The sequence below is a fragment of the Dermochelys coriacea genome, chromosome 2 (genome assembly GCF_009764565.3).
Source record: "Dermochelys coriacea isolate rDerCor1 chromosome 2, rDerCor1.pri.v4, whole genome shotgun sequence".
Lineage (NCBI taxonomy): Eukaryota > Metazoa > Chordata > Testudines > Dermochelyidae > Dermochelys > Dermochelys coriacea.
In genome coordinates this window covers 73,220,867-73,228,714 of record NC_050069.1, presented here as the reverse complement: position 1 = coordinate 73,228,714, position 7,848 = coordinate 73,220,867, and the positions used below count along the sequence as shown (strand labels likewise).

The window sequence follows — 7,848 nt, the reverse complement described above, 5'->3', positions numbered from 1 at the left end:
CAAGTCTTCTAACTACCAATGGGCTACTGGATATGGATGGGGGGACAGGAGTGGCAAAGGCACCTCCTACTCCTCAGTTTTGTAAATGCTCCTCCTCCTCCCCCACCCCAAAATCTGAAGCTTTTGTTCCAAAAAATGTCAAACTGAACCATTTCAATATTTGGGGTTGGGAGGGTTGAAACAATTCACTGAAATTGACATGAATTTCCTGAATATTTCGGTGAACCCAAATCTATAGTTTTTGTAAAAAAAGTTTCAGCTGAAAAATTTTGCCCAGCTCCGATACACACATGAGTATGGAGATAATAATGTACAAGGATTAACTAAATTCAGCTATAGGTTTGGACTTGCTCTTGTTCATTCTACAAGTTTTTCTGTGAAACCTCTCTCACTCTGACATTCTTCTAATACATATTAAAACTCACAGACACCTCCTGAAGAATGCTGGAAAGCAATCTTATTTAGAAATTGTTCTGTTATATATTTGCATTGTCTTTTCTTCTGTTATTCCCCAAAAGACATTTTATGAATGGAATCTGTGTAGTTTAGCATTTCATCTCCTTTTTTTCTCACCTGAAGTAATAATTCCATGACATGACAATTAGTCGCTGTGGAAAAGATAAAAGAAACAAAGAATTATGACTCAAAGCAGCAGGAGCAAAGAAAGCCCTTATCAAATAATAATCCTATTATTGTGTAAATGCCCTTGAATGCTGTCCTGAAATTCTTACTCAGATTAACCATACCATGGAATTCATTAGTTTTTTGGGGTTTTTTTTAACCTGATCAAGAGCTTCAATAATGTCAGCAGAGTTTCATGCACTATAACTTAAATGTTTAGAGATTTCTGTAGGGCATCAGGCAGTAACTCCTTGGCAGATTTAAACACATAGCAAGGATTCAAGAAGTACTGTAGTATCTTTTCTCTCCTGCTATGAAAAGCTTAATGAGTTCATTGTTCTTTGTTAAGAATACCACCCATGCCCACTTCCTCAGTGAGAAGACAAGACTGTCAATGATAGCGAAATACATTCTTCTTCTTTGCATCTTAATAGTACAGATCTATATGAGGGTCCCATGCTAGAAAGATGTTGCTATGGCAATTACTCTATTTATTAACAGCAGTTACTGTGACAATACCACCCCAGGCACATTGTTAGCAGTCAGGTTGGAAATGGCTGTGGGCATTTATCTGTGAACAGTCTGCATAGTTGTGTGGCTTAATAAACTAAACATCTCACATACACTACACCAAGAACACCTCCTTTTTATATTATGAGGCTTCTGATTCCTAAAGACTGACCCCCACCATCCTGATTAGAGATCTTGATATGACTTTTTATTTTTGTGTTTGGTTTGCCATCCAAGAGGAGTTGGTGTTCATTGAAGTAAGGGACAAATGTCATAGGCTAGAGACGATATTCATCAGAATTGAGTAATCCTGGCAGAGGTTACTCACTTCTGACATGACAAATTTCTCTCTGTTTTGCCTCTCTGCATTCCCTGAGCAAAGATTTGCTGAATTGTGTGTGGTGGTCATCGTGGGGGAACAACATTAATTGAATGTAATGAATGAGAGATTGATAGCACTATTTATCCACAAATTGTAGCATGAATAGTGGCACTTTGCCACATTGCCCCACCATTGAATCTCAACTTTAGTAACAAAAGTAAGTTATTTTCCTTGCCGTGCAGTCATGGCCCTCTGGAGCAGATTAAGTAAAATCCCTTATTCTACAAAGATGAAGCCAGCACATGACTATTTCAGTAAGCTTGCTTGATTTAGTTATTCATGGCCAAAGCAGGAGACCCAAAGTTAGGGTTCTCCCACATTTGGATCACATCATATAAGCATCATGTTTTAAATCCACAATGACCTGAGGGAAGGGAAGGAGTAGATTGGAAGGCATGTATGCAATACAGCTATGATGTATTCAAAATGAAAGATTGCTAAAGAGGAAAAAGAAACCTGGGTTACTAAATTAGAGCCTTTTATTTATTAGACTTTTCTACTAGTGTCCATCACCTGGATACTTTACATGTATAAAGCTGCCAAACAATTTTATAACAGCAGACTTGTTTTAAGGAACCCGCCTGCTCCATAATTAACATCACATTGTTCTAACTATGAATACAAGATCTGACAAAGACCTGGCCAAGCAGACAGTACATTGTCTTCAACAGAGGCAGAAATAGGTTTAACACCAATGCTTTTGAAACCCAAACCTGAAGTTCGTTAAGCTCAAGTTCTGACAAACCACTTGACCGAAAGTGAGTTGTGAAAAAGTCTGTGGGCAATCCATGGAGAAAACCCTGAAATGATAAATTCCAGCTCAGATATCATCTAGCAGTGGGAGCCGTGGATCATAATGCAAAAGATGGGTCACAGAGAGAAGTGATTTCTCAGATCAGTGGATCCCAGAGCATGTAAGGCTGCCTAAATAATCAACTCCTTGAGCTGTACTCAGAAGTAAAATGGTAGCCAATACAGAATGTGTTATATGATCATAGAGACAAGTCTTGCAAAGTGATGAGCAGCTTTGAATCAGCACCCTGAAAAATACACTCCACAGTGATGCCTCTGTAAGAAAGTTGCTGTAATCTGGTCTATTTTAAAGTTTGAGGTACTTTTCAAGAGTGTCCCCAAGTGGAGTTCATTGTAATAATCCAACTTGGAGGAAGATGCTGCACTGATGCAGGAGGCTTGAGTGGCATGCCAAAGGAGTCCAATATCCAAATTTTCAGAGATGTTGAGCACTCACATTGCACTCAATGGCATGTACAACTCTGAGAATCTGGCATCTGGCCATTACCTTAATAAATGAAAATTATAATGATATGCAACAAGATTTGAGAAAGAAGTAACCAAAAGGGAAACGTCCCCATTTCTACTTGCAACTAATCATAGTTCTGATCTGAAAAGCAGGGCATTCAGAGAAAGATTGATGTTTTTAGGAAAGCATAAGAAAGTTCCTTGAATTCACCTTTTTCTCCTGCCACAAAGATATGCAGATAATAAAATTAGTTTTAGACCAGGGATTCATTACATAAGGCATTTTCCACTTAATAGTGCAATGAGATTCTGATCACAGAAATTGAATGAGATTGGCAATGCTTAAAAACAAGAAAGATGCTTTCTATTCTGACTGCTTGACTTTTTGAACTCCAATATTTCAGTCTAAAATGTTTGGAGCCATTCAGGAAAGACATAAAACATGACTTTTTTCACCTAGGTAACTTGTCACTTACGCTTCAGAAGTGGCTGAACACTATCAAATACTGGGAGAAATACATTTTTCAACATTTGAGGACTACTATATTTTGAGAGGCTATAAAGGATTTAAAATGGTCTGAGATCTTCATATTAATGAAAAGTGCTGTATAAGAGCTAAGCATTATTGATTATTAATTAGTGGACAGGGCACTGGACTAGGATTGGAGAACTTCATTTTGATTCCTAGCTTAGCCATGGATTTCCTCTATGACTTTGCATAAGTAGCTTAAGCTAACGAGTGCCTCAGTTTCCCACAAATGGGGACAGAATTTTCTTTATCTCAAAGGGCAGCTGCAACAATAGAATTCCATTTGTGAATGTGAGGTTCTCAAGTACAACAGCAATGAGGGTCATATGTGTAGCTGGACAGATACATCTCTTTCTACAGGTCTTACCATCTTGATGAGGTGCATATGACTAAATTTAGACTGAGGAAGTTTAAATAGATGTAACATGCCTTCTTTTGATGTCGTGAATGTGTTCATTGCACCAATTTTAACCTCACTCTAAACTCCACTGGGAATAATCAAAATAAAATTCCCTCAGACCCATTTACCATATGTTAAGATTTTCCACATGCCCGTTTCCTTGACCTACTTCTAACACCTGCAAGTTAGGCACTATCCTTTCAAGTAGGAATGAGAAGAAACTGATGTCATTTAAGAATGGAATTACAATGGGATTTTTTTCAAATTATTGTTACTACATATTGAATTTGTAGATTTTAAATATGTTAGTTATAGAATAACCAAGTAAATTAGCACTCTTACTTTTTAATTGTTTTAAATTAAGATCTTATGTTTTGAATCCCTGGGTAGAATGACAATGAGAATACTGCATGTTCAATTTAGAACTTGAGCACTACATTGTGGTGTACCTCTAATTTATCCCTACATTCAGGTTACTATAAAGTTGCTATAATGATGCATGCATAAATAGACTATAAGTAAGGGTCAAGTTTAAATGCTGAATTATTTCAGCCATACAAGAACTGCGCCTATTCATGGACATCTTGGAACAGTCTATTGCTATCATCATAGGGCTCATTTATGTTACATTTCAGTTTCTGTAAAAACCTGTAATAGTTTTGTAGGGATTTATGCACTGTATTCTTTCACTAACCTAAGCGGCTCCTAACAGAGAGACAAGGAGGAGCTCTTCTCCCTCAAGGAGGCAAAGTTAGTGGAGACTAAGTGTAAATCTTTGGCTGTGGACATCTCTGGCATAAGGGACTCTGGCATAAGGGAGTGTAAAATCAGTCTACATTTCTTTGTTTACCGTCCCTGGTACAGGGAACATGTTGAGGGTTGGGAAGGGGTGTGACTGGTGCTTGGTTGTGAAGAGATACTATGAGGACTGATGTGCCTACTCCCGTGGTGGACACAGCAGAGAATCTGGGCCATGCTAATAGGAGGAACTAGGACATTATGTACATGTATGCAATTTTCAATCTGTGTGGTTTGTTAATGGTCTAAGATTCTCTGTACCATTTGGCTGCTCTTCCCCTCCCCATTCTGGATGTCCCAGGAACCCAGCAGCCCGTTCAGCAGAATTTTTCAGCCTTAAGTCAAGTACAACCTGCCTTTTTAAATAGGCCTTTGAAATATTGAACAGCTCCTAATATAGCTTTTACATTAGAAAATGAGTTAGATTGCTGAAAGAGCAGCACATTGCTGCAGAAAAGGCACTTTTGAGGTAGATACCATGATTGAATGCTTCTGGGATCATCCCAATTTGAATGGTCTCAGGTTTGATAGTAGCAAATTAATGCAAGAATTACAGCATATTCCCTGTAAGATTTCAATTTGGTTAGGTCATGCCAAGTCTGTGATGCTCATTTTGTTTATTTTTAATATGTCATCTTATGTTCGGAATCCAGGCCTGTCTGAGTGTTGTGTCTAAACCCCACTGAGAGACTGCAAAGACTGAGAACCACAGCAGAGCACATACAATCATGTTTTGAACTTATCCAGTCTTCTGAGAGTAGAATCTCATCTGGGGATCTCCAGTGTGAAGAGCTTGGCTTGAGGTCAGAGCTTGGGAGAGTACTTCCATCTGCCCTCCCTCAGATTCCTATTACATAACAATCATGTTGGGAAAAATAGCCTGTATGGTGAAAATAAAACAGAGACAGGCACCTGTTTAGAATTTGTGACTTAAGTCAGCAGGTGTATTTTAATTACAATGGCTGAAACAACAAATCCCATTTATAGAAATGCAGTTAACCAAAATAAAAACAAAAATCAAAGATAAATGGAAAATGTATTGCCTGTATTAGATTAATAACTAAACTGTTTGGGGAAGGTAGAGTCAAAAGGGATGTACTGGTAAAAAAAAATGCCATGATGGAGAGATGCCTGGGCCAAACTTGTGCAACCCTGTGCGCCAGGTCACAACACCAGTCATTCATATTTGTCCCGGCTATCTCTCTGCCATGAGGAAGGGGCAGCTGGTCCAAACCTGAATAGTGCTGCAACCCCTAAAGCGGGGAACCAACCCCCACCCCACAGAATAGGAGTCATTGCTGTGTGGTGAGTGTGGAGCAGGCTTGCTCTCCACACGAGGCCAGGATTAGGATTGCAGTGTCAGGGCAGAAGGTGCTGCGGAGGGTGGTCAGTGCCCTCTCATCAAGGTGAGGAGAAGGGTTCTGGCTTATGATTTTGTATTTCCCCCATGAATTTGGACCCTGGTTAGATTGCAAAAAAAAATGCAAAATAAACTGCAGTTGGTGGATCACCTTAGTAAAAGGTTTGGGAATCACTGCTGTAGATGGTCTCTAGTTATACCCTCCAAAAGTATACTCTGTACAATGTTAGATTAACAGGACCCAACAAACTGGAATGAGTACAGGAAGTTTCTACATTAAAAAGTTAATTTTAGTGGCACAGATATCAGAACTGAGAGAGTGAAGAATCCCTCCTCCCCCGTATCACAGCCTGACCATCTGACTGACTTGTGAGCCTCTCTCTCGCTGACAAAATGCCTGTAGCCGTCATACTATTTCCATTACCTTCTCTCAAGGCCTCTTATGAGATCACTTTGTGAACCACTCCGAGTGGCTACTAACTGTCTCCTTTAAAAAACAAACAATAAACCAAATCCTTCTATCATAATTCATGTAAGACTCCTGCTGATTTAAGTTCTTCCTGAATAATGACTACAGTTTTGGTGCATTATCCTTCTGAAGCAACTCATTAGGAGGCTCTAAATCAGAAGAAAGGTCATGCTTCTATGAAAAACTCACAGTAATCAAATATCTAACTGTTAAAGCAAATTAAGTGGCTTTTAATTATTTGTGAATATGCTGAAGTTTTTGAGCCAAGTGCAGCTATACATATCAACAGAAAAAGAATCCAATAGTAACGTTATGGGTGTATGTTTGGTAAATAAATACCTCAGGAAAGCAGGACAGTTAAAATTATGCATATTTCTGTTAACCACAGGCTAAATTGTTAATTTTCATTCTGATTGCATTACTGATACTATTCATAATGAAACTGGACATAACCCTTGCCTTTCAATGTTATTTAATTACTGACAAATATTAAATGGATGTCTCCTAATTCAATACACTTGTCAGTAAAGATATTAATCTATGACATTTTATTTAATTGGACTGTCAGCAGCAATATGTCAAATTGGTGAGGCAAGCAAGACATCACCATATTTAGGTGTTTTTGCTGATTTATATTAATACAATAGGTTGGACCAGACACAAAACGCACCATCGTATTAGATGATGGAGTGTATAGATACGAGCTGTTTTTATCATTACTGTGCAGAAATCAGAGCAAAAAGATAAATTAATAAAAATAGAAAGAGGTCCTTCATGTTTAAAATGGTCCATTTGGGGCCCCATTTGGTACAGGAGCTTATTTTGGCATCTCTCATTGAGAATGAGTAAGAAAAAAGGAACGTGTATAAGAGATTCTCAGCAAGTCCTAAAGTTGACTAAGTTCTGTCAGTCAAAATCTCTAGAGGCATTGCCATGGCTGATTATTCAACAATTAAAATGAGAGACCACACTGAAGTCAAACTTCCACATTAGAACAGCACTATGGAAATAGCTGAAAAGAGCATTGTACCCTAAGGGAGATGATGCTGATTAATAACCAGCCAGTTTGTTTTGTTGAGGCTTTGGATGTCTGAGGCTAGGAGTACAATTCCCAGATTGCACAGACACTCTCTAAATATACTACACTAAAAATTGTGTAGCTGTGGTACAGGCCACGGGCAGAGGCACAGACTAGCAGCCCCAAATACAAACCCTCCTGAACCCCGCCTCACAGGTATTTGGGGCAGCTAGCTTGTGCTGTTACTCACTGCTGCCTGTGCTACTGTAGCTACACTATTTTTAGCATGCAAGCTCAGATGAGAGTCCCTAGCTCCAAGGGCAGATGTAGCCTGAGGCATTTAAAAGTGCCTGAGTAGAGGGGTTCTAATGCAGACAGTCAGGGTCCTTTTCCACAATTAGTTTTCATGTACTGCTAATACTGATATATTATTGAAATCTTATTATTGCAGTAGTGCCTAGAGACTAACCAGTTCAAGGTTGCATTGAACAAGACACCATA

At 38.7% G+C, this 7,848-nt stretch overlaps 1 long non-coding RNA gene across 1 annotated transcript; it reads right to left on the bottom strand.

Annotated features, from left to right (window-relative positions):
* Positions 1-573: 573 nt before the first annotated feature.
* Positions 574-5,606, bottom strand: LOC122458456. The gene is made up of 2 exons (XR_006278509.1): positions 5,225-5,606; positions 574-608 (listed from the first exon to the last, which is right to left on the bottom strand). It is a non-coding gene; the product is annotated as an uncharacterized LOC122458456 (long non-coding RNA).
* Positions 5,607-7,848: the final 2,242 nt, after the last annotated feature.